The sequence below is a fragment of the Cyanistes caeruleus genome, chromosome 15 (assembly GCF_971803275.1).
Source record: "Cyanistes caeruleus chromosome 15, bCyaCae1.hap1.1, whole genome shotgun sequence".
Taxonomy (NCBI): domain Eukaryota; kingdom Metazoa; phylum Chordata; class Aves; order Passeriformes; family Paridae; genus Cyanistes; species Cyanistes caeruleus.
In genome coordinates, this window is record NC_141715.1 from 18,135,618 (window position 1) to 18,163,612 (window position 27,995).

The following is a 27,995-nucleotide window of genomic DNA, read 5'->3' on the forward strand; positions in this document are numbered from 1 at the left end:
TCATCTCTCTGGTGATTGCTAAGGAATTATTGTGATAGTGTGTTTAGCTGAAGATCAGGCGCAGAACTGCCATGATTTCTTGTTCTTTTGAATTTGCCAAGAGAGTGCACATGTCTTTAGAAGTGCTTGTGTTGTTTTGCAGCTGTGCTTATTACAAAAGCAGAAGTGGACCCAGTTAAAAGATTAAAATTAAGATTGTTGGTGTTTCGAATTAAGAAGAGGATTGTGGAGACTCTAAACTTGGTCTATTTTAATAAGTACATGTGTTAATTTAGAGATGAGTCTTATTTTGTGAAAGAAGAGTTCGAAAACAATTGTAAGACTGGTTCTTGCTATAGATTGTTCATAGTATATAAGCTGCAAGTACTGTTGAAACATAAAGGTATTGTCAGAAACTTGTCAATGTATCTAAATGCCTGTAAGAATAAAAGACCTGATCATATCTTGTCATGTGAAAAGTTACACTAGAGATTATTCACATTAAGCAGCTGTGTGAAGATAGACTCCTTTGTACCTGTAGAAGAAAACTTAGAGAAGAATGATGTCTGTGTCTTCATTTCTAGCTTGACTGAAGATCTGTTCAAGGCAGAAGAAATAGAAATTGCAAGTTTGTTTTAGTTGGTAAAAGTAGCTAGCTAGCTGACTGGTCTCTGTGTCTAGCGCCTTTGATGGCTTTGGGGAGTGTCCCCAAAAGGAGGTGTTAGAATTTGTTGTTGAAGCAAAGTAATTTGTCTAGTGGAGATTCTGGAGGGATGTGGTGTAAAGAGTGGCGAGATAATAGTGGCAAAGAGAAAGAGAGAGGTGTGCGTCTCTTTTCATTAAAGTTGTAAAGATTTTTAGAAAGAGAGCGAGAAGTGTCTTGTTGGCTCCGAAGAGTGAGCACTGGCTTGTGGGGAGAAAAAACTTTCAAGCGCGATTAGAGATGAGAATTGTGCCCGAAATAGGAGATGTTAGGAGCATCTGGAGCGCTGGGTTAAGAGTTGCTAGGTTTAGGTGTTGTTTTATTGCTTTTATGTAAAGCGGCTGTAGCAGGACCCGGTCCCTGTGAGTGGTGAACAGCAGGGCCCGGTGTGGCGGCTCCCGGTCCTCTCCCACCCGATGTGAAGGGTGCAGAGCGCGGTTCGTGAGTGGCGCTGCTGGAGCGGGACCCGCCGTGTCTGTGCCGGGGTCTCGAGGGGTGCGGGGTGCCGGCAGTGCTCGCCGGCCCGGCAGCGGTGCTGGGTGAGGTTTGCCGCTGAAGAGCGAGCTGGCCCAACAGAGGAGCCCCAGACCAGAGCGCTGTGGACTCCGGGCTCTGCCCCTCGGCAGTGGCGGGAGCTGAGTGTGTTTGAAAATGCCAGTCCTGTGTGTGAAGGGACGGCACAGCAGGGAAAGAGGGGACACGGGCTTTGCCCCAGGGTCAGCACGTCAGCAAGTGACTGGCAAGGACGCAAGTGGGCCCCTGCAGAGCGAGCGGCTGAAACAGCCTGCTCGGCCGAGAGCTGCGGCAGCAGGGGTGGGGGAGAGAGATAGCCTGAAAAAAACTGCTGTCAATGAGAAAGGAACGGAACAAAGGCTGAGAAACAGACCGGTGGATGATGAGACCAAAGCAAAAGTAATCTTGCTCGTTAGATTCTGAAAACCTCATCAAGGAGTTTAATTTCTTGAAATAGGATTTTTTTTCTCTCTCTTATTTTTTTCTTCTCTTTCTTTTACTCTTGTTGTTAAAAGGAAGGGGTTTGTTCTAAGAAACCGATAAAAGAAGTTTGTGAAGCTAAACAAGTAAATAGTAACCAAAAGGTAAAAAAGGTAATGAATGTAATTTATTTGAAGTCAAAACTAACCTAGCCTTTCTTGTTTAACTAATCTGAATGCACAGAAAGAGATTGGCTCCTATGTTAACTGTTAAATTTCGCTGATGGAAAATTTTGATGTGATGTTTTCATTCTCCCTGTGTTATTAAGAAATTGTTTTCAGGTACTACTGATAATTAAGGCAGAGAAGCTGCAATCTGGACCAAAGAGTGAAGTTGGATTCACACCAATAAGATCAAAAGAGCTGAGGACTGGACTGTAATACCCAAACTGAGTGATACCAAATGTACTCTTGAGCAGAGACCGGCGGTAATGAACTGATCCAAGGAATGAGCTAAGAATCACGCCTAACTGGGAAGTAAGACCAAGCCTGTATCAGTAGTTTCAAGTCCTGCCTGGACAAGTTCTGGGACACTTTCGGTATCCACCTTGGGGAGGAAACTCCCACTCCAAACAGGAGGACTGGGGCTGTTTTGATTGAGAAATCCTCGTATATTTTTACTTTTGCCTGTGATTTGTATAAAGGAGGGGGGAGAACCACAACTTCCATCAGTGCCACACCATATACCCTGTCTAAATCATCCCAATACGGGACATGTTATCTGGATTAAATATAAGTGTTTAAATTAGAGAATAATAGGTATTGTGGTCCACAAAGTTAAGCCTCTCATTTCAGGAAGTGTGAGGTGTCAAATCTACTAAGAATAACTTAAATGATAACTTTTTTTTACAGATGGGAAATTACTAGTGCGTGTTGAGTGGGAAGTACCTGAGGAACGGTGGGAAACTGCTGTTAAAAGGTGTCAAAAGAAATTTGCTTGGAAATTACAAAAGAGGAAGTGACAAGGAAATAGGGGGCAAGACCAGACTGACCACTACAACTCGCCACCGAGAAGAATATAAAACACCTGCTGTGAGCTGCAACCTCATAGGCAGGATTGGTGGGGGTGTAAGCCATACTGGACCCCTATTATTCCTTCTTCTGTCACTTATCCTTCTCCCTTCTGGGACACCAGCAAAGCCATGTTACAAATGCTATCAAAAGCTTTACATGGAATGACACCGGGGTTTCTTTCTTATTACCCACACCAGTATCAATAATCACTGCTATAACCCATCCAAATTAAGTACCTGTATGCATAAAGGGAAAATATTAGACTACAGAAAATCTAGGAACAAGTAGTAACAGATTAGAAAACAACTGCCCAAAAAGGAGAAAAAGATGGATTTTCTTCACAGTTGTTGCCAGGAGAAATAACCAAGATTTGGTAAGAGAGCAAATGGTAAGTGAAAAGATAAAGCCAACACAGTAACCTAGACCTGTATTAACCTCACGTCAGGACATGTAAGCAAAGCTCAAACAGCAATTAAATGGAGAAAACTTCTTCATGAAGTGAGAAATACTCCTGGTAAAAAGTATAAAGCTGGTAATAAAACTTGTACATAGCAAGTTCCAGAGAAACCAACTCTGTATTAGACCCCAAGGAAAGTAAAAGAAAAAATTGTGTACATAGTAATAGAACCAGATTCTTCCAGTGTAATAGTACAGGGAAAAATCCTTACTCTGGAAATAGCCAAATTTTGGGGAAATATAAATCAACAGAAAAATGACTATTAGAAAGCACCAGATGTCTTATTTTGGGATATGTGAGAAAAGGGCATACCCAAAACTCCCTTCGCAATGGAAGGGGAATTGTACTCTGAGAATGATTCAGCTAGGATTTTTCTTTTTGTCAGGACAAGACAGAAATTAGTTGGGGGTGTTGGTTTTTGAGGTTGTAAAAAGAAATAAAAGGGAATAGTTTGAGTACCTCAAAAATGGGGAGATGAGAAATAGCCCCTGAACACATATTAGAAACATTCTTGGGCACAAGATGGAAGTTGGAGATATCGAACCCCAATTTTTGCATTATGAAACTCCAAGTTGTTGTAGAAATCATAACCAGTGAAACAGCTGGAGCTATAGAATTAATAGCCAGTCAGTGATGAAAGCCACAGTGGCAATATATCAAAATAAGCTGGCTTTAGACTATTTATTGGCTAAAAGAAGGGGTGTTCTGTGAGAAAATTAATACATAAGATTGTTGTTTTCAATGACAATAAAAATGCCGTTCTAGATATCGCCAAAGAAATCAGAAAAATGGCCCATGTGCCAGTCCAAAAATGAAAACCAGTAATGACCACTAACTGGTGGGATAATATATTTGGGATAGAGTAGTAGAAGAAGCTAAGTTTCTTCTCCTTGTAGCAGTGCTACAGCTGGTTTAATATTTCTTCCTTGTTTAATCCCCTGTTTAATTTGGCTAATCACCAAAGTAGTGCAAGGCATGCAAATAGTAATGCCTACAGACTCAAAATTGGCTACATCTAGAATGGCACAAAAAAATCATGGTATTAGGAAAACAAAATAATGTGAAAGATCTATTGGAAAAAGCTAAACTGATTTGTGAGAAAAATGAACGAGTGCTAGAAGCTAGAAAACAAGAATTATTGCTCAAGCCAAATGATTTATAAAAAAAAAATAAAAGGAGGGCTTGTTGTGAATTAATGTTGTAAATATTGGCTTTTCACAATTATTCTGATAAATATATTATATGCTTTTACTATATTCTTTTCTCTTAGCAAGTTACAGGCTTAGATAGGAATTCTGAATGGTAAGGATATGTCTCATCTGGAGAAGGCAAGATAACTCCAACAGGCAAGACAATGGGAGGATCAAGCTGTGGAAAACAGGCTATTATCAGCAGCAGGAAATGGAGAGCAAACTGTTACCAAAAAGCCGGTACCAGGACGTTGGCAAGGGGGAAAGATATGAAGCCCATCTGCTCTCTGAGGACGTATAAGGGGCCTGGACTCTTATCAACAAGTGACCATCTGCAGCAGAAAGGAAACCAAACTCCAAAATAATACTGACCAGCAGAAAATAACATGATCCAAGAAGGTGGAACCAGGGAGGGGACATGCTTGAATATGCATTAACCTCTCACAGCAAAGAGGGGATAAAAAGGACACTCCTGAGATACCAGGTGTGTTCCTGGTAACCCACCAGGGCACCCGGCCGTTTTAACCCTTTGCTTTATTTCTTTTGTCTCCTAATTGTCTTTTGTTTATATTAAATTATTTTTATAATTTATTAAGTGAATCTCGTTTTTAAGACCAATTTAATGCATTAGAAGTTGCATGTTCTCATTTCATTAATGTCTCCCAGCCTCTGCTTTCCAGCTAATTGTAATTGCAGAAAAAGGTGGGAGAGGTTAAGACCCAGCAAGACACACATACTGCAACTGCTGCAGTCTCAAGCACACTCCAGAGCTGACCCACACTGCACAGCCAAGGAAAGATGGAGGGACTCAGTTGGTGGCAGGTTTGTCCAGAGCCAGTTGCCATTACATAGAAGATGGGTAATTTTAAGGCTGAACATAATACTAAACTAGCGGTGAACTGGCTCAAATCAAGGCAAGGCCTGGCAGCATGAATCTCTGTGCAGAGTAACCCTTGTGTATCAAAATATTCAGGATGCACTATCTGGAGACATCTTAGGAAGTTCCTCTAAGACACTGCTCTACCAGCAGAGTATGTGCTCAATAAACAGCAAAAGTAAGCAAAGGCCAAGGGAAGTTACAGGAACCCTTCAGTAACACCTTTTTATTTGCCTGATGTGGGGTCTTAAATATTAAAGCTTGATGTATTCAAGGAATGTAAGAGTAGCAGCTCTTCAGTTCTGCCTGAAAACCACTTACAGAGAAAGGGTGCTAAATTCCCTTCCACATCAATTGTTTTCTAAGCTATCAGTTCAGCTCTCTGCCACCTTTCCTTTTTAGGATTAAAGAATGGGAACAACTCATAAGCTGGTTATACTTGAGTTTCAGCTTATAAATCAAGCCATAAAATCTGTATTAACATCTATGAGGTCAGCAGGAAACATTCACTAGCTGTTTTAGGAACTGGCAATACAACTGGGGCTTCTTACAATATTGGATTATTTCTTGAGAAGCAAAGATCTCCATTTCCCAGCCATAACAAAATGGAATTAAGTCTTGAGAACTGCACTTTTGAAGTATGCCTGCAGATATTTTTTGCCAATTCTGGATGACATGGTTTGTACACAACATTGCTTAAATGAGGTTTAAATTGTACAGTACAATGAAATATAGAAAATTATTAAGAAAAGGGAGAAAGTGTCAAACAACCTGTGTAATAAATAGCAGCAAAAGAAAGCAAATGGGGAAAATTGTTTTGGTAGAGATTTGTCTTAGGTAAATACCACGCAGGAGATAATTACTGCTACTATTACAGAACTTTCACCTACAGTGTTGGAATATTTTACAAAGAAAATTCTAATAAGAAAAAATGAAAGAAAGAAAAAGCATTTTTCCCAGAGCCCTGAAGGAAAGCCATGGACAAAAGTTAGGTTTCCTGAGTTTTTGAAGCAGCTTAGTTTGGTACTCTGCCTTCTTTCTGAACCCCCAAGTTCAAATTATTCAGGCTCAGGTTTATAAACACCTTTGCCATAATTTTTTCCCCTAATTACAATACTGTTTAATACTGTTTTCAATGACTTATTAACTAAAGTCTATTTTTCTTTTGTTCAAAGTCACAGATTAGAAAACTTCACTATTCCTTGTTCATTGTTGAGTAGTCTTACCCTTTAGAAAGCCTCAGAACACAAGGCAGAAGAATACACAAAGGGGGGGGAAAAAAACAGGACAAAAGGAAGAGGGGAAACAGTGAAAACTGAGTGATAAATCAAGACTGAAAAGAAGAGAAACATCAGATAAAAGCCCGTTTATCCATGCCACACGTGCCAACCAAACCTATGTTGCTTTTTGCCTAATCCTACCTAGAGATGCCTGCCTTTGTTTCAAGAAATGTGGCAATTTCCTGAACCAGCCTTGAGGGAGAATGCATTTCAAAGGCAGAGAAAAAGTTAAAAATAGCCTTAATAAGCAGCTCAAAGCCCAGGATGGATCTAAAGCATTTCTCTAAATGCAAATACTTCCACAGATAGAGGAGTATAGCCTGACATCAGGTACTTTTAGTGTAAATCTGCAGTTACCCTCACAAGCAATTCTGTTCCCCCTGCAGGTGACACCAGGCACACACAAAAACAGAGAAACAGAACACAGGCCAGCAGCAGGTTCTCCCAGCAGGATTTCATTTCAAGGAGTAATTTTCATAAACCCATTTAAAAATGTGCTGAGCAGTGATCACACTTGGACTCAACACTGAGCAAGTCACAGCAGACTGCAGCTCATTAAAGCCTTACAGGCAGCTCTTGAGACCTTTTGTTTTTACCCAAGCAAACATCCACAAAGCCATGCCAACTTATTTTTCAGAGATTAACTGACAGCATCACAGAGCTGGTACAATTTGGGCCAGGAGATTCCTGAAAAACGTGGAGGATAGTTTTATGGAACAGGTCCTAAGGGAGCCGACTGGGAAAGAAGCCCTCCTTGGCAACAGAGTGGATCTTGTGAGCTGAGTGGAGACTGGGGCTGTCCTGGCCATGGCAAGGACAGTGCCTTCAAGTTTAAAATCTCTGGTGACAGGAGGAAAAGTGCCAGGAAAACCTCAGCTCTGGACATGAGGAGAGCAAACCTCGGGCTGCTCATGGAATTAGTGAATAAGGTCCCCATGGAAAATGCTTTGTGTGGGTAACTTGAAATGCATAATTTCTCACTGCTCAGGAGAAAGCAGCAATTTTAAAGTGACACAGGGAAAGGCAATCTGTAACAATAAGGAGGCATTTACATTTTGTGGTCTACTCAGAAAACCATTCAAGGGCAGGTACTTTGTAAGCATTTTTCACAAATTATGTCCAACATCAATATAATCAATACAAATGGACAATTAATTAATGTATACTTGGAAAGCAATGCTTCTTTTGCACACAGAATTTTTTTAAGTTCTATGTAGATAGAGAATAAAACAGCTGTAGTTGAAAAGCTCAGTACAGCAGATTTAATAACCTTCACTCAGATACTTTATAAAGCTATTAAATGTCTGCCATTCAGGTAATTCTTGGAGGTTTGCTATATATTTTACTGTCTTCAGGCCAAGACACGAGGAAAAGGAGAGGGGCAAAAAACAAAAAGAGGAGGGGAAGTTAATAGATCCAGCCAAGGAGCAATTCTCAGTAATTATGCCTGATTAGAAATTTGTCTGCTTCAAAGAACAGAAACCTGAAGCTTCATTAGTAATGTGAGATCTCAAGTTTTTAATTAACTGAAAACAAAAGTACCACACCTTTCACATTGTACCTTCTTGTCACACACAGTCACGGTTTTCAAATTACTCTCTGAAGGACTAATTTGTGCATGACATGACAGAGAGAAGGACAGGTCATCTTAAAAATAAAATAAAGTAATTCCAGTGATTCAGAAAACACAGTTTTGCCTGTCTAGAAATCCTCTGCATCCTCTACCTACCTTAAACTTGCCCAGAGCCCAGTGCAGATGTGCAGACTTTTTATGCATACCTTCATGTGAGAGGAAATAAACCCAGGCTCACTGTGAGGCAAACCAGGAAAAATATTTCAATTTAGGCTTTTTTTCCCCATGAGTAATAAGCTGGAGGGGGAGGCTGCATGGATGAGGGCTGACTCCTGTGCAGGCTATTTTTGACAGCACATTAACACCCTTTCCCCTGTGAGGGCATAAATGTCACCTTCTTTGAGAAGAGAATTATTCTAATTATTCTTCTTAGTACGCTTTGGGAATAATGTTGGGAGCTTCCAGCTGAAGCCAGAAGGCCCAGAAGTGAGAGACCTGCTGCAAACGCCATCATATGAGAGCCTCTGCCCACAGAAGCCCAACTCTGAAAGGGTTACCTACACTTCAGCTTATGTCTGACTTTAGAAGTTTTACAGCAGTAAACATAAATCTTTCAAGATGGCACTGGTAAGCATTGCAAAGAACCTCACTACCTGGCAAAGTCTGAGCCCAGATATTTCTGTGCTTGATCTCTTTACTGATATTATCAGCAAGAACATCCAGCTGTGAAAGCAGAGAGAGAAGAGCTCCCCTAGCCAGTGACAACTGGAGTAAGACTGTCTTATTTCACAGATGGTAAATTCAAGTTATTATCTGGTAATGAGAGAGCCAACATTTAATCTATCATGAACAAGGACAGTTGAAACCAGGACATCTATCTCTACTACACGTCCAGTGGAAACTAATCACCTGCAGAGAGGGAAAATCTCCTTCCCCCATTTCAGGCAGCACACAGAATAACAGAAGTCTGTAAATTTCCTTTACCCCCTGCTACAACAATCATGAAGTCATCCTTACACTTCTTATTTAATCAGACAATATCAGAAAAGCCTGATTTATTCCAAGAATAATATAACATTCACTTTAAGATTTCTTCTGTTAAATACTTAATTTTGCAACTTCATGTCCGCAGTCTTTTAGTGTTCGATTGAGACATTAACATCTTTTTTTTTTCTTACACAATATCAGAGACCAGCTGATGTTAGGAAGATGATGGAAAGCAGTGTTCAGAGCTGGTTTAACTACAGCAGGGTGGTTTAGAGTTGGGCTCGGGCTATTTCCAGCACAGACTCCACAACACATCAGATCAGTCTGTTCCAGTGCTGGATCTAAAACATGCTGGAGTCAACAAGCAACTTTCTATTGACTTCAGCACTTTGTGAGCTACCCTGCAGAATGACACTCATTATTTATGCTCATAAACACTCAGGAAAGATCCTGAAGGTTTTGTGAAATCACATGGTTCTGCTTTCTACTTCATAGGACAGTTTGATGCAATGGTATGAGAAGTGCACATAAATCAGCCAAAACAAATTGGAGTCAAACAGCTTGATGTCTTTATAATTATCAATTTTCCGTATCTCATTTAAAAACAAAGGAAATCTCTCAAGCACACTCTCAAAACTCACAACTTCAAAGAGCTTGTTCACTGTTTTATACTTAATTTATCTATATATACTTTGGCTTAAGGACTTGTACTAATATTAAATAAGGCGGCCTTGGCCTAGACCAGATTAAATGTCACTGTAGTAATTCAGTAAGGGACTGAAATTTTCAAAAATAGCAGAGAAGTTACACAGTTTTTATAATCATGTAATGACAACAGTTTTCTGCAAATTGGCATGGTGCTCTTTCAGCTAATTAAAAGCTCCGCCAACTCTTCATTATCTATAACAAAAGCCTAGAGCAGAGTTTTGGGGCTGGTAAGAGATCCCTTCACTGAAAAGGGCAGCAGAAATAATGAAAGAAGTCAAAGAAAATTAGTACCTCACAACGACAAATTTTGCCAAATAACCAAGATTTTCTGACCTCTCCCAGCCCCACATTTAGATCCCTAAGTCCTGTATAAAAGTGGGTTTTGCTGCCCCACCTTCTCTGCCCCCTGAGTCATAGCTCACACTGGTCCATGCATTTGTAGCATCAAGAAAAGCTAAAATTTGTGTCTAAATCCAGGAAGTTTGGATGGGAAAAGTGAACTGTGAGGGTAAAAGTGGCTTTGTGTCCTTTTGCTTTTGTTGAGAGACTGAGGAGACAAGCACAGGCTCCCATTTTTCTGCCTGATGAGCCCATCAATCTAAGGGAGTCTGTCCCAGGTTTCTAGTGATTCAATATATTAATTCTATTCTCTTCCCCTTAAAAAGGGAACAACTTCTACTGTCTTACAAAATGCAACTACTGTGGGGCAAAATACAAACTTAAAATGCTCAAAAGGGAAAATCTCCATTCTGCAAGGCAGCACCTCCGTCCCCAGGCTCAGGACACTCAGTCACAGTGACAGCAGAGGCAGCACAGACAGGACAGTATGGATGCTAGCTTTAGAACAGGCTGCAGAGAGCTGCAGAGACTGCAGGCCCATAGCCTCTCAGTCCTGCCTGAGAAGCTAGCCTGGGAATTCAAAGGAGGATTTCAAAACAATCCTCAGATACAGAATACAACTGCCAGGTGCTGTTTGTCTGTTCCTTGTGTTTACCTTGCACGAGAGGGTCAGGGGGCAGAGTGCCCCTGACCAATGATGGTAATGTAGCACTTTGCTAACCAATAAGAGTTTCTTTTCTGTACTTTCCACGTATCTGTCTATAAGACAGGGCTAAAGCAATAAACTAGGGAATTCTCGTGTTGTGACTCCGTGGAGAGTCCAGTGTCGTTCTTTATCGCCTTTCCCAATCGGAACTACAGGACAGCCCTCACATTCCCCGGCTCTGCAAGGCAGGGTCACTCTTGAAGAAAGGACTTTTCCAGACCTTTCCCTTGTCCTCCCAACTCCTATTTTACTAGGGAATTTAGATAAAAATTTTGCTGGACTTACTTCATCCCAGCAGGGTTAATAGACATTGTAGAGCCATGACTACTACAGCATGGGCAAAACCCAAGTGTAGAAATGAGGTCTGGGGAAGGGGCCAATGAAGAAACACTCACAAGGTTTGACATTCTGTTTGTAAACTTCTTTATTCTTGGTATTCTCTGAATGCCCAGCAGAGCACAGCAGTTTTTCCCCCTAATTAAAAATCAAGTAAAAGTGGTACTTACCAGAAAAATGATGGTTTAATTAAAAGAAAGCATTTCATAACTAAGACACAGCCGTAAGAAGCAATTACACAAACCTTCAGAGATCCCTGAAATTGGTGGTCAGTCCTTTTACAAAGGAAGCTCAATTTTGTAGTCCTTCAGCTGATTTTATTAGTCAGCTTGCACTTTCTTACACAAGACAATCTGTTCCACTCATGGAGGACTGCTACAAAGACAACATGAAGCTCAGCTGCCCAGTCTGGAGAGCTCACCTTTTTTCTTACATCACATAAGCAGCTAGTAAATACACAATACTTGAAAGAGTTTTTTTTCTCTTTTAAGAAAAGTTTTCTGCCTCAGCATGTTCAAGTTAATTATTCTGTAACACTCAGGGTTCAGGAAAAACACTCTCACAGTGGCATGATTAAAAGTCAACATGATAATAGTGCCCTGCAAGCTGTAGCACTAATTAGATTTCTTAATAGGATCAGGTTGAAAAAGTTTAGTTTTGCTGAAGGAAAAAATAAATGAGAGACAAAATGAGAAAAGAAAAACTGATCCAGATATGTAGATATTAGATACAGGTACTGCTCCCAGTTTGCCTACTTACCTCATAAGCAACATCAGACAAGTCACTTTTTGTCCTCAAGCAGCTCAAACATCAATCCTGACAATCACTTATTCATGCAAAGTGCTTCATTATCTTGAACTGATCTTCACGCTGTACAGAACTACTGCTAAAACCTTCACTAAATGAGAATGGACTTCAGTTTGCCACAAGAAAGGCACAGAACCCCAGATGAGACAAGATGCTATAATTGCCAGCAGGTGTGAAGACATGAGAATAATTAAAAGCTTTCATCTACTAAGTACCAGTCATATGATCCCAGCAGCTATAATGAAACTCTGGAGCCACACTTTGAATGATCTCTTTTCTGACCCTTTACCTCATCAAGCTGATCTACACTTGAGTTTTTATGGGTAAAATTCCACACCTCCAGCTTCAAACTGATGGAACAGGAACTTGTAGTTTCTCTCTGCAGATCTCAACTGTCAACTGCACATCTTGGACCTGCAGATCTGAAATTAGTTGCTTCTTTATTTTCAGATGCCGCAGTTCTTTATTACCTACACGATCCTTCCGCAGCTCTTTGTTATCTGCATCATAAAGGAAAAACCAAGCAAGAACATTGGTCTGAGGACACAGGTACTGCACTTTTGCCATCAATGCATTGCTGTGAGCAGCCTTCCCAGACAGGGAACTGCATATTAAAGATTTGCTGAACCAGAATATGCTAGAAATGAGTAGGCTTATTTGAACAGAAGCCATGCTTTAGTTCATGCATAACTGTATTATTGATTTTCCTGAGGTCTATGGTTAATTTGAATGCTGAATTATTTGATAGCACTGAAATGAGAAAGCAGCTTGTTTGCTGCTTATGGCAGCAGATGAATTGGGATTTTGGAATGTTTGCATCCATTGCAGAGTAAGCTTTGATTTGCCTTCTAATCAAGTTTGTATAAAGCATTCATTAAACAAAGAAAGTTGCATCTTTTGAGGGAACTGCTAAGAAAAAGCAGAAGTGAAAAATCTAGATATTAAAAGTCTTTCATTTATCCTTAGAGCAAGCACAAAGCACATCTGTGTTGCTTCTCCAGCCAGAGCTGCTGCCTTCACTATCCCTGCTCTTATGTTTCCCCTGTGAGATTTCTATACCTGCCATCACTAAGCAATCTGGTATACTATATGTAAAAAAACAACCCATGTTTACAAAGTCATTAAAGCTAATACAGGACAGATTTTAAGACAGACATCAGGTCACTGAAGTCAATCCTTCCCACTCTGCACAGAGTATTGATGGGATTTTGGCATTTTCCTTCCCCTCTTTGTTCACTGAAAACTGTGCTTTCCTTCACAGCTTCTCAGATACTATGTTGCTGCATCACAGGGCCTCTTGGTTCATTGCTGTAGGACCAGAAGCCATCAGTTCCCATGGCGTGACCGTCAACTAACACACAGCAGCAGCAAGCCAGGCCCTAAGCACACACATTCATCAGAGCCCTCAGGAACAGCAGTGTACAGCGATCGAGAAATTGGTGTTGAAGAGGAAAGAATTTCTGCCAGGTGAAAACCACAAGCATGGGTCTTGTTTGACATATGTTTGGCAATATGTAATGAGCATTGATGTATGCAGTGCATTTCCCAGCTCAACTACAATGCACACTAGAAAATTCTAGGTGCTACTTTCCCGCATCCTATATGTGCTCTGAGAGGTGCTCCAGATTACAAAAGTAAAAATGCTTAGTTTGGAATTGATCAAGCTGGCAGTTACCTGCTGTCGTGGCCCATGAATCTTCTCCCTTGATCCCCCTCAGTGGGACAGGGGAGAGAATTGGAAGCATAAAAGTGAGAAAACTCATTAATTGAGATAAAAAGTTTGATAACGCTGGTCAGGGGCAAATCATGTTTCCATTTGCATCAGTTGTCTTGGGGTTTCTTTTTCTTAATTTGCTTTTTGTTATAGTTTATATTTTTAACGGGTTTCAGATAACACATATGGACCACAGTACACTCCGAGTTCTACTGTATGTATGTTGAAAGCTGAATTATTTCGTTTTCTATTATACTTAAAAGGTATTAGACTTGTGAAAGCCATTAGACTTGACAAGTTACATTTTGTGACTTTCATTCATGATGATCAGTTGAACTTTATCAGTCTCTCTCAGTGCTTCAAGGGAACAATTTTTGGTTATGTTCACATATAATTTACCAGAATTTAAATTCACTTCCTAGGGCAAATGCTTTTCAGACTCAAGCAAACACACACAGGCAGTAGTCCATCTATCTGCAGTTTCTGTATCAATTGTACCTTGGCTAGAAATATGATATTATAGTCATCTCTGGACAAGAAGGAGCACCTGTCACCCTCTGAGGAGCCAAGAAATAAGTTTGCCTGGTGACGACTCTGCTGCAGCATTTGCAATGCCCTCTGCAGGAAAGCTTTCCTCAGCTCTGACCATCTAGGAGACAAAACCTTGTATCACTCTGGAAAGGCATTTGGCCTAGCATATTCAAGGGTTATTACAACTGCAGCAAGGAAAACTCAAGAATAGATTATTTCCCCCTACACAGCTGGAGGGGAGGGTTCAGATGTCAACTGTCATTAAAATATTTTTAAAATATAAGTTTGGTACTACTGTCTGAAATGAAAAAAAAATAAAAATAAGACTTCTCTGCAGGACTAAACATGATATATTTTAAAATGGAAGTTTGGGTGGATTTTTTATGTAAGTTCTCATCAAAACCTTCATTCTCTAATACAATTCACTTTTCATTCATGCTGAGAAGTACTTATCTTCTAAACCACCAGACTGTTGGGCTGAACATAATGCATACAATTTGCTTTTAACTGTTTCAGCACATTGCCAGAGGGATTTCCCCAATTCATAATAAGCAGCCATTTAAGCTGGAAAACAAAGTAAAAGTAAAAATCCAAGTCATTCCAGATTTACTGTTATTTTAATCCAAATGAATCAGTTCAGATTGAACATTGCCAATGAAGGCTCTCCTTTCTGTCTTTCAACTGCACTACCATGGCAGCTGTAGTTTAATCTGATAGGAAATGTAAGAAAGACAAACTTTGGAGAATCTAGAGAGAGGGACCATGAAGGCTTTTGAGCAGAGACAGAAACAGAGCAAGGACAAGGACTTGCTCCAATCCTCTTATATAATACATAGCTAATCTTAGAAAAAACAAAGAACTAAAAAAAGAAAAGTTAAAGAAAATATTTTTACCATACAATTTTTCCCTAAGCAATGTTTACTTCCACAAGAGACAACCATGCAGCCAAGTTTATGACTCAGTTCATACTACTTGGCTCCCCTGCCTTTATCTCCTGCTATATTCTTTGGAGACAAAATAAGTTAACCTCCCATAGTGCACTCAGAGCAGGTTGCTAATATTTAGTCTGAAATAATGTGTTCAGTCCATCTGAATTTTACCTGAAGTCAAAACCAAGCAATGTATTTAGTCCTCCTCCAGAGCACTCTTGCTCTCTGCAAGCCTAACCCACCTGTAAAGCTATACAAACTCCTTGGCAAGCAACTCAAAATTTTGCTAGACTAAAACAATTAGAAAGTCTGTTTACAGCTAAATAAGCAATAAAGAAAAAGCAATTTACAAAACACTATTTCAGAAGCCCCCAACATACTTCAAAACCAAAAAAGTTTTGAAAGACACACATAGAAATCTTTAGGCTGAAGATATTTGGAGAAACAGCCTACTAAATAAATGGTTTTACTTGAGAATAAATGAGACAAACATACCTGGAACAGCTCTACTGCACCTAAGTGCACCTGCACTCTATTCAGGGGTTCTGACCTGGCATCCAGCCCCTCGTGCTCCAGTGCTCAGCTCAGGCAGTCCCCCAGCAGTACCTCTCCTGACAAGGGACTGTGCTTCACACAAATGCATTTTTTCCAAGCAATAATGCTGCATAGTGAACAAATCCCAGAAGTGTGCGTGTGTGCGTGTGTGTATGTATATATACATATATATATATATAAAACAGAACATTAGCAAACATTTAACAAGTATTTACTACTATTCAGCAAAGAGATACATATGCCCCCAGAACACATCGAGATCTGCTGCAACTCAGGTGCTCATTAACCTGGAATATATCCACCAGGTTTAATGGAACCAGCTGCAACTTAACTCCAAACAGGTGGGCTGAGTTATGGGAATGATTTCTCACTGATTCATTGCCCATTGACGAGCAGCTAGAGCTGGAGCTGAGCCGCGCTGGGGGAGTGATGAGGAGCAGGAGCTGTCCGTGCCCCGAGGACGCTGCCAGCCCCGCCCGGCTCCCTGCAGGAGCTTCCCTTCCCGCACCTTCCCTTCCCTTCCCGCACCTTCCCTTCCCTTCCCGCACCTTCCCTTCCCTGCCCTGCCCTGCCCTGCCCCGCCCTGCCCCGCCCACCCGCTACGCTGGGCTGGTGTCACAGTCCTGGGAAAGGCTCTGCCTCTGCATCCAAGCCTTCCAGCAGCAAACACAGAACAGAAAAAGTTACATAAGGAACTGCTGTCCCTTATCGCAAACACAGTTATCTCTTTAAGTTCACCTGCTGTGCATGAACTGGGACAAAATGCTGACAGGCTAGGAAACCAATGCCTACGTGAGCAGTTTTCACATTAAGGAGATCCCCAGAAACCACCAAAAACTTAAAAGGAACTGGTGCTGTCTGGTGTTGAAAGTTGGAGATGATTTTTTTCAGTTTTGTTTGTTGGCTTTGAGGGGAACTTTCTCCCAATAATTGGGTGGTAGGTCAACCCCCTCCCCCGCAAAATTTCATTTTTTAATGAAATAACTTTGCTTTAAAAAGTACCAAAATCCATAAAATTTCTGAGAACTCCAGGGCTTCAGAAAACCAGGTTATTCCTTTTCAGGTCTAGCTATTAAGATGGATAATTTTAAAAAATAATTTTGTTTGAATTTTGCCACCAGCTATTTTAGGAGATATTTCATAGTCTGTCCTGACAGTTGATCAGTCCAAATCAATGTTAAACCTATCACTTTCATCAACAGTACATTCAGTCCAAACAGGAGAGTGAGACTCTTTTGTATTTATTTACTCAGCACAGTTCTTTTAAGGTGATACTTTGACTTGTGATACAGCACATGTGCCAGAGATTAACTGGAAACTCCTTTCAAATATTCAGTATTCTTGTGATTGTATCAATGATCAAAGACCCTGAGAAATTCTTCTTATTAATTAATAAACCAGGCTTTTAACCACAAATATGGAACAACCAGAAATAGGGAGCTGTCATTCATGAAACATAAATCAGCATTTTCCATTTTCTCACTCAGCTAATTGCAAACAATAATGAACCATAGACAAAAACTCAAAATTCAAAGCCAAAATGGCTCATTTAACCAATTGATAGTAATTGTGTAAGGAACATGATCTAAACTTCAATTTTCTGAGCAATTATTGTAACAGGGAAAGCATGAAAATAGGGAAGAAGAGAAAAGGAATTCAGGACACTTCTTCTATGGCAAACCTGCAAAGGGAAATTAAAAATACTAGTCTCACCTATGATGATGTTGGTATTTACAGCAGATTATCCAAGCTGTGCGATTTTTTAACACATATCATTCAGATACAAATATTTACTCTTAATGGACATTTTTCCTTGAAGGAATGCTAACATGTACCAAAGCAGAAGGCTGTAAGTTAACTACTATTGTCATTTCTACTCAATTACTACCTACACAAGAACTGTCATGCAGTGAAGGAAGAGAAAGGGAAGTACCATCACTGATGGTGAATTTCCTGGCTTTTATCACTGTGTCAAAACATTATGGTTCCATTTTCTCAGGCTTTCATGTAAAACAGCTCAAATGGCAGCAAAATCCCAATGCAAAGCATTTTTTAGTATCAGTTTAGTGATGGCAAGGAGCAGGATTGAGCACTGCTTAGTGAGCAGGTACTTAGAGGAAGTCCCTCCCTGATCAGGGGCCAGGCTGTACTCCACAGTACAGACCCCTCTGGAGGCTCTGGAAGATCTGCACTCTCTGCAGGCAGCAGGAGGGTGCTGGAAAGGACATGTGGACCCATCCTGTAACACGGGCACTTCCCTCTAACAGGCAATCACTACCATGAAGCCTTTCCTGGAGTTCCTCTTCAACATTTGTGGACCAGGAATCCCACTGTTGGTCAAGAACACACAAACCCAAGTTTAAACTGCTTTCCTCTGACTCAGGTTTCTAAACCGAAGTTATCCTTGGAGTCCTCTTGCCAAAAGATATCTTTTGCTCTTTGGCCTTGTGACTATTACAACTGTCTCTACTATATGTTGAACCCAACCAACAACGCTGAAAGAGACCTGGATCAGAGTACCTCTTGGGATGAGACACATTCTCCTGGGAAAGGGGAACCCACACTCAAATCTCACTTCAAAAAGAAGGAATTTTGCCCCCAAACCAGACTAGTGCTCCAACCTTTTGGATTAGGAGTTTCTTCCTCAGGCTCCCCAAATTTAGCTCATTATTTCCTCAGCCCCTGCCAAGACTCAACTCTTACTATTCTGTGAACTACCTTAACTTCTAAAACAAGCTCAAATGAAATGCATTGTATATATGTCACTTCAATAATTTATTTTTTGGCGAAAAACTAGTTATTTAAAGGTGTCAAATTTATAAATTAGTTTGATCATTCTGCTGCATTAATATTTTAACTGAAAAGATCCAACACCAATTCCACACTTTAAACCTCAGCACAATACTTCCCTCTGGATCACAACTCATGCCTGAAACACTTGAGACAAATAGACAGTGCAAGAGAGAAGACATCCTATTATGACACATCGATGCATCATTTCAGCAGTAAGTCCACAGCTAACCAAAGGTGCTCCATTAAAGAGCAGCACCTCTCCAGCCGTGTGTATCACACACTTCCAGATAAAGACAGTCCTGTAAGGCGCTTGCAAAGCCCTCAGGTGGGAAGCCAGATCAGTACTTTCAATGACATTAGGGGACCACACACACCATACCTCTGTTGAGATAATGAGCGACACAGAGACCCCAGGCAGGTGCAAAGGAGTGCTCTTTATTTCCAAAGCCCCAGCCTTTTTAAGTAGTTAGCTGCTTATCAGTTTACATAGTTTTCAGGCACAACAAGCCCAAGTCAACCAACCCCAATACACCAGGATGTGGACATGTGGCAGTCACACAGCATGGCTCACACAGCTCTCTACCTCTATTCCAGCTGAGTCACTCTCCCGCAGTTCCCTTCTACTTGGGCTAAGTAACTGGTTGGAGCCATGATTTTACAAGGCCTTCCCTTTATAAAGCCTTATCTATGGGTCACAATTCCTCTGCTCACATGCAACCTTCACACAGGAGGCTCTGTTATTACCTGCACAACTTTGTGCGTGTTCTGTTTAGATTTATTTCCTGCAGAAAGCACTCCCAGCAGAACTCCACCGAGACATAGGATCACTTCTAAACAACAGAGATGTAACAGAGATATTTATATGCCTCAGCAGCTCCTTCCCCTCAAGTCACACATGATTCTTTCCCTGGAAATGAAGCATGAAAGTGTGGGAAACTTCACAGCTTGATGATTGCATTTCCTGCCAGCCAAAATACTAGGACTGTGTGAATACACAAATCTTATTTATGAATCAGGCTTTTAGAAAACTTGGATCCAAAAGGAGGCATCTGTGTATTTTCTGTGCTACTAGTCACAACAGGTTGCCTGAAATGGCTTGTTTCTTTAGCTAATGGGCAACAGTAATTCATGAAAATGATTTATTAGATACTTGTATCTAAAAAAAGTACATAAATTTATAAATTACAGGTTTTTCTGCTTCTGAAATATTCAAGGAGCGTCTCTGGGTTAAACTAGAAAACAGTTACCCAACTCTGTGGGCGTGGAAAGCAGAACAGGGGAGCTGCAGCGCTGTACAGTTTCCAGGCTGGGTGAGGGAGCATGGCCATTTCTCTTTCAAATGTCAGGATGAGCCTACCCATCCCCAGCTAAAAGGCAGTGATAACAGAGGTGTGTAACTGATGTGTTCCCCACGGGTCTTACAGGCAGCATTGTAATTTCCACAGTACCTGCTGTAGCAGCAAAGAAAACCAGACCATACAAACAAACAAACAAAAAAATCAGCCAAATGGCTCAAGCTCTGTATTAAATGAAGCTAAGGAGCAACCTTCCAATCAATTCATGGTGCTTATAGCAAGCACTACAAAATCCTTGGAGTACTCTATACAGATATTGAACCCAGAACAATGTGAGTTAAGGTTTAGTTATCATCTCATTAAAATACACAGAACTGACATGGATGAATTCCCCAGCTTTTATGTTTATGCTACACAAATTTTACATGACTAAACAAATACCAAATGTAAAATCCAAATTTTCTAACTATATTCCACTCACTTCGGACCAGATTTTGTCATAATACTGCACGTACTACAGATCTTGGCCAGATGAGTAGCTGGAATCAATTTTATAGTAAGAACCACCTTTTTCTTTGAAGTAATTCTTGGACTAATAAGTATTTTACTTATTATTAGAAGAGATGACAGGCACCAGTGCTTGTAGCAAATTATCATTAACACCAACAGATGCTTTATTCCCATTATCTAGGATTATGTAAGATGAATGTGTCTGGGTGAAAGCAAGGCTTTCACTGGGAAAACAGTAAAACGTATGTTTTAGCTGAGTGGGTCCCTGTAAAAACAGGTCTATGATGGCATTATATACTTCTCCAAATTTGGACTTGTCTCAGGGTTAAGTAAGTAAACATTACTAGAAGAGAAAACATTTTCATTTGGAACTTGATAATGAGAGAAAGCCTGATAGCTTGTCAGATAGAATGTCAGCCTGATCTCATGTGTATTTAGCTTATAAGTCAGTGTGAGGCTTTTCCCTACAAACTGGAGCCCATCACCTCAATAGCTCTCAACCCTCACACCCCTTCTCAAGCTAAAGGTTTGGGGATTCTGTTCACATGGAAACACAGACGGATCACATGGAAATTATTCCTATCCAATGAATATCCCCCACTTTTCAGACACAACTTTTGGCTGTATGCTAAGGCATGTTTTGAAATGTATCTTGCTTTTGAAGAAACTAGGCAAACTATTGATTAGGAATTTTGAGAATTAATTTGGAACAACTGAAACTGAATTTTGCTTCCAGCATTGTATCATGAGTTTAACATTATTTCATGTGATGTTTATGATGAACACCAACATACAAAAGCCTTTATACTATCTTTGAAGTAAAGAAAGACTGGTGTATTTAAGATCAGAAAAGAAGAGGAGAAAGAGTTTTGCTTTGCTTGTGTGCACAACTTCTGGTCTCCCTTTTAAGCTGTCTTTATCTCAATCCAGTTTTCCAGCTTTTACTCTTCTGATTCTCTCCCTGATTCTCCTGGTGGAGGACTAAGAGAGAGGCTGTATGGTCTTGGCTGCTGGCAGGGGTTAAACCATGACACAGCTGAAATGCAAAGCTTTTGAGTTAGGGGTAAATCTAAACACTTTGGCTTGAGTAAAGAACCTCAGCACTCTGCATAACTAAAGAAACAAAGTGAAGATAACCATTATGTTTGCTACAACACATTGCTGGAATCAAACCTGCTTTATCTTATTAACAAACAATACATGTTGCAGGGTCTGGAAAGAACCTCCCAGAGAGAATAATAATTCACAACTGTTGGGGGGGATTTTTTTAACCTTTTTTTTTTAAGACCATTTCTCTTTCACTGAGGTTTCCTGCTCCTGCCTCTGTGCTGTCACTGTAACAGTCATCAGACACCAAGAAGAAAAGTCTGACTGCAGCTGTATCCCCCCAGAACAGTGGGCACACAGCAGGCTTGCAGCTAGGGCACAGTGGCCTGTAGTTTGCATTTGTCAGCTGGGGTGCTGGCTCTGTGCTTGGCTATTCCTCCCACCTCTCTTTTCTATTTCCACTGCCTTTGTCCTGGTTTATAGAGGAGGGTGCTGTCACATCACTTCACTTTTACTGAGAGGTTGCTTTCTAATTTGCATGCATGTGTATTTGCTCAAGGGCATGGCGTGCAGTTCAAAGCTATTTTCTCACTTTCAAAGTACTCCTTGTGAGTAAGTTGTCCCAAGTCTGATGTGCAGCTTGTACTTTTGTTCTTGATTGAGTACTGCTGTGCTATATTCTTTTTAAAAATCCAGCTATTTTGGGAGAGGCACATAATTTAATATGTTCAATAGTTTTCTTGTCAGGCATTCATGTACAACTTCCTTCATCTTGCACTCAGATGTTTGATATTCCACATAATTGGATTTTCTGCATTTGTGTTTACTTTTACAACCTACAGTAAATGCTGCCTTTTTAGCCAAGGACTGTTAAAGTTTTTGCAGAAGTCTAAAGTAGCCTATCCTTCAGCTTTTCTGAGGCTTGCAATGTCAATTTTCCAGCAATTCAGAGAACTTTCAGAAGGGAAACTAATGCACAAACTACCAAAGACAATAGTCTGAACGCTGCATTAAGAAAAAGCTCTTCCCACTCAACAGCAGCTGCGGGCATGCACTGTGACCATTACCTGCTCTTTGGCCAGATGTACAGCAATTTACTTTATTATCATCACTGAGCCAAATATCCACGCAGAGACAAGGAAGAAAAGCTTTTCTCTCTGAGATTGCTCTGAAGTCCATTCATAGGCAGAAGTGACTACCGTTGAAAATAAAATGAGAAACCTGAAGATACATTGCAGGAGAAACCTTCAAAACCTTCTGCAGGGTCAGCACCTATGTCCTCTGGAAGTTGAACCCAGGAAAGTGATCTAGGACTGCAGAAAACAAACTCTGTGGAGAGGAGAGTTGTAGGACATCTGAAGATGAGTCTGTCAGGAAAATTAATCCACAAACACCAGAGGTTTATGTCCAAAAAGGAGACAGAGGAGTCCTTTTACTTTATTCGAATAAAGGGAGAGGCCATGGGGCATTCCCCTGGGGTCTCTCAAATTTTTGGAGGGCGCAGCCTCCTTTTTATCCTGATTCCCGGCCGCTTGTCCCTTCTCTCTTTCCCCATAGGCTGAGGTACTTGAGAGGTACAGACTTCCCAGAATGCCTGATACCTGGGGTACCTTCCCCCCCCCCCCCCAATGCATAATCCCTTCTTAATTCTTAACTTTTATGGAATTCATAGTGTTCTTTCAGTGCCTCTTTGATCTTCTACTGGAATCCATCCCATTGTTTCTGTCATCTCTCACTGATAGCTACATCTTATCAACTGACCCACAGCTTGTTTTTAAAGACAAACTCATCATTCCTCTCAAGTCCCATTATCTTTGCCTGTAAAACCAAAATCCAAACAAACTTCCCAAATCCATTCCCAAACTTCCTTTGCAAGCTCAGTTAGACATCTATGGACAAGTGGAAGACTGTCCCTACTGGCGTGGAGGATGCCATCCCATAGCTAGGAAAGCGGGCTCTGTGTTTCTGCCAGCTCTGTTAGCTTATTACTCAGATCTTTATTCTGGAACCATTTTCCTTTCCCACTGAATAGATGTGGGAGAATCAAGATACAGGGATGAAGGTAAAAGAGGAGAGAGGCCAGGAATAATCATAAGTTAAAAGAAAGGCCTTCAGTGTTGGGAAGGTAGAATTAGAAAGAAATTAAAAATATGACTCTTTAGCCAGAAAGGCTAAGGAAGAAATACAAATGATAGCACGGTTTGAATAATTCAAAGAAACCGGGCTGGTATGCCAGAACACATTCTTTCCTGCAATAAAACCAAGCTGAGACCCCTCTCCCCAGCCTTATAAGCAAAGGTCTGAAGGACCCTGAGATAACTAAAAATATGCAAAACCAGCGATTTCTATAGGTTGCACATGAGTGTTACTGTATTAGTATACTTCGAAAGATTGGTTAGTAAAGGAATAGAATATTCATATGTATTGGTTATATAAGTAATTGTAAAAGAGAATTCGCTCTCTTGGTTCTCTTAGCTCTCTCTTTTAGCCCTCTTGGCTCTCTTGGTCTCTCTTGCTACTCTCTTGCTACTCTCTCTTAGCCCTCTTGCCTCACTCTTTGCTGCTCTTTTTCCCCAGCTCTCTCACTTCTGTTCTGTTACTCTCTTTCTTAGCAATCTTAAGTCTTGAGCTCATGTATTCATATTTTACCTCCTTTTGTATTGTTCTCTCTGAGCCCGCTTTGAGCTCTATCTGCTGGCTCATAGCAGGCTCCCTCTCTCTCTCTATCCCACGCCCTGAAATAAACCTCTAACACCTAACTCGATTATAGAGGTCTTTGCCGTGTCTCAGACTGTCCTCAGAAAGTGTCTCCTGCACTTCAGGACATCATTAACAGGCCAAACTTTTTAGTTTGTCTCTGATGTTTGCACTAGTGGCACTCAAGTTTCTTCTACAAGTCCCAGCACATTTGTTTTCTTTCTTCTCAACAATATGTGCATGTTGTGTCAGGAGTTGTCTTTTCTGCTCAGGATCAATGATAGCTCCTTTCAACCTTTTCCTTTTGTATTTAAAAAGCCCATCTGGGACTTCTAAGCAGCTGAGCTCAAAAAATTGCTTTTAAAATCAAGAAGTAAAAGTGCAAACAGCTTCAGAGAGTGCTACTGAAACCTTAAAAAGGTGGAAGGTAGCATAAATGCTCCAGAGCAGCCAGCTGATTCCCAGTATGTCCACACAGGATGCATGTGATAGGGCCTGGGTGGCTTGCTCTGAGCAGGACTGAGCACAGGTTTTTCCCAAACATCTTTGCAGGGACAAGCAAATGTTAGAAATGTGAAGAACCTCACTGTTCTTCAAACCCTCTGGTCTGCAGGGAGTCTCAACATAGGATCCTCAAGTTTTATAAACAGAAAACTTGAGGAAAACAAGTATTGGACAGTAGGTAAGGGACAGAGGATGGTGAGCAGATGGCCAGCAATAGCCAGTGCTCCTCCTCACAAGGAGAAAAAAGATAGCACATTGTCCTGCTAGGAAACAGACTTAGGTCAGCTGGAAGCAAGTGACACATTCACATTCTTTGGAGAAAAACCCAGAGAAAGCAATTACTGGAGCTATTTTTACTTACAAAGGTAAAAGTGTCTTAGGCTGTGGTAAAGGAAGCAGCTAATTTTTCACATGGCTGTGAGATTTGGGTCTCCTCCATTCCAGAACTGGATAATGATTTGCTTTTATCATCCTAGTATCTTCTCAAGTAATACTAGACTGGTAGAGCAGCTCATGCACTGTACCAGACCAGATGCCCTTTGAGTTGCAATTTGTCCCCGTCTGGCAAAGGAATTGCTCAGCCTGATTTGTGCATGACCATTGGTCACACACAGGGACACCCTTGAGGATAGGCCATGGAAAAACAGGAATGCAGAAGGAGCCCCCTGGTCATATACCTTCTCTTTGGTCCACTGAAGCTTGACCTGCCTGTTCCCAAGGCTTTCTTTAACCTGTTGAGGTGCTAGAGAAGTGCTTTTTATTCAGACTGTTTTACTCCTGGAGGCTCCCTTTCTTTTTCTGATGTAGGAAGATACCAACTGAAGTGGAATCCTCGAGGCCTTCCTCCTGTGCTCTTTTCTGGGCTACCTCTTCATCCTATGTTTTTTGATTCATGCAAGGCAACGATCTTCCACCCTCAAAAGACAACTCAGATTCTCCTATGGTGAATAACACTGACCTCTAGCAGAACCACAGTATGTCACCACTGATGTACAAGAACATTATTTTCCTACTTTTAAAATTAATTTAAATTAAATTAAAATTAAATTTTAAATTAAATTCAGAATGTATAAACCAACTATTGCAAAATAGTGACTGTATGTGAGATGGTATGTGCTCACAGAATTGAAAAACGTGCTATAGAAAGCACAATATTTTGAACTATATAATAAATGAAAATTAAGATGCATCACATTTTTAGGGAGTACCTCTTCTTTTTCCCCTCTGTCATGGAGTTACTTTACCTTTAAGGAAGTTGGAGTTGCTGGGAACTGCCTGGAGTCTTTTCTCCTGACCAATTTGTCATTGCTGAGAATTGACAGCAGTTTAGGCCATTGAAAAGTGGGATCAACTTGTGAACCCTACCTTAAAGTGTAAAACCAGAGCTCTCTTGGTTCTCTTTGTTTTCTGGCTGTGGAGGGTGGCGGAGGTCCAGGCCTCCCGTCCCTGCCCAGGCCATGCGGCCGGGCAGGGATGGGGCCGGGCCTGCCCTGTCTCCCGGCCGGGAGATGGGGGGGCCTGGGGAAGGTTTTCCTCGGGCCCGGGCCGGGCCGAGCCGATCTCTGGCTCGGCTGCAGATTTTTGCTGTAACTAAATTCACTAGAAACTGCCGAGTGAAGAAGGAGAGAGGCTCTTGACCTGCAGTAAGCAGGGACAGCCACACTCTCCAGAGCAGCTATGAAGAACTTTCCATCGCAGATGGCTTCAGCTCCTGTTCGGCAGAGATCACCGAACCATCTACAAAAGCCTGGGCAAGATTTTAACTCTTTCATTACCCAGATGAGACTTGCAAATTAATCTTTTTATCCAGAGAGAGAAAAAGAGAGTGATCAACATGAAAAGAGACTTTATAAACTACCAGTGACAGGAAAGAAAAGAAGCTTCAGAAAAGGTAGAGAATTAAGAAGATGCTTTAATTAAGCTGAAATATCTTTCTGTTAAAACCATGGAGATGGACAATGAAGTCCTGAAAAGAACTCCTTTAATTCATGATACAGTATGTAGGGAGGAATAAAGTGTTCAAAGTGTAAATTTGAGTAAAAAGTAGAGTAATTATGGTATAGTGAAGTGCTGGGAGATTTGAAGCCTTGAGAGGCAATGAGAAAACTGTTTCCTAGTGAAGCTCACAGAAACAGATGAAGAAGACTTTTTTTGCCTTTGAATAACTTATCCTTAAAAATGCTATCTCTAGACTCATGGCCCATACACACTTCAGAATGATGTGAAAATGGGAGGAGTGGGCTCTAATAATAGCAGCTCTGGGCAGCTAACATTAGGGCAATGGAAAACTATAACAAAAATAGTTTTCTTGTGAGAAACTCCATAAATTAACAGGAAGAAACTTCTGTTTCTCTACAAAGACTGGTGAAAACACTGTAGCAAGAATTGGGACTGTTTTAACCACCAAAGTTCCAAAGTTTTTGTCTCTGTTGTCACGTGAACAAGGGAATAGTGGGTAGATAGGGGATGAAAAGGTTTTTCTGGAAGTTTATTCTGGTGTTCTTATTATTGTACTTTATCAATAAACTTTCTTTTTTTTTTTCCTTCTAAGTTTTATGCCTGTTTTGCTCTTGTTCTAATCCATATCTCACAGCAAGAAATAAATAATTTTCTTAGTTATTGGTTTAAAACCATGACACCCTCTAAAATATGCATATTGTACAGTAGAATTTTCACAAGAATGAACTAGGGATAAAACCCACCCTTCAGAGCATGTCACAGTTAGGTCATCTCAATATTGTTGGGATGTTTATTGAATTCATATTTTTCTACCATTTTTCAAATGACAATATAGAAGAAATTCTTTAAGAAAAGTAACAATTCAGAGGTTGGGACAAAAGCCAAAAAAGAGACAGTTTTGACAATTGATAAAATCCTTTGAATCCAAGACAACTGAACTAGGAAGCAATTTTAAGCACAGAAGCATTCCAGTTAGGACAAAATTGGGTCAGGTGTTTAATGGAAAACCACAGATTAAAGCAAAAAGTTTTTTTCCACTTCACAGTGCAACAAACTTGGATTAAATAACAAGCCTAAAGCTAGATGGTTTTGAGGTACAAAAATAAAATTGACATTCTGTCAATATGGATTTAGGATTAGTTAGTAAGTAGAGTCCAGGGAGTGCCCCAGAGAGGTTATGTCCACCACAGTGGGCTCTGTGGTAATCATAGGCTCACAGAAGGTCCCCAGACCTTTCAAAAAGATCTGAGATGATGAAACTGTAAATAGAGTGACTCTGCTACTGGGTTGCAGTGTCTTGCATCCAATTCCCCCGCAGGAATTTTCATTAACACCATCTGCGAGTGGGGGTACCACCCTGCCAGGGACCACGAACCGTGGCTGACATGAGAACAGCAGCTCCATCCACCAACACAGCAGCACTCAGGGCTCACCCTTGTTTCTGCTGATACAATTTCCCTGGGGACATGGTGTGATGGATTAGCATTTATGAAAACAAAGAGAAACACCTAAA

The 27,995-nt window shown here is 40.7% G+C and overlaps 1 protein-coding gene and 1 long non-coding RNA gene across 7 annotated transcripts in view; one reads left to right on the plus strand and one right to left on the minus strand.

Moving 5' to 3' along the window:
* The window catches only part of KCNIP1 (potassium voltage-gated channel interacting protein 1), a 226,951-nt gene that overhangs the window by 47,982 nt on the left and 150,974 nt on the right, over positions 1–27,995 (minus strand). The gene's annotated exons all lie outside the window — the stretch shown is intronic.
* LOC111935679 (uncharacterized) lies at positions 12,177–14,514 on the plus strand. Its single transcript, XR_002867783.2, has 3 exons — positions 12,177–12,271; positions 12,399–12,497; positions 13,210–14,514. It is a non-coding gene; the product is annotated as an uncharacterized LOC111935679 (long non-coding RNA).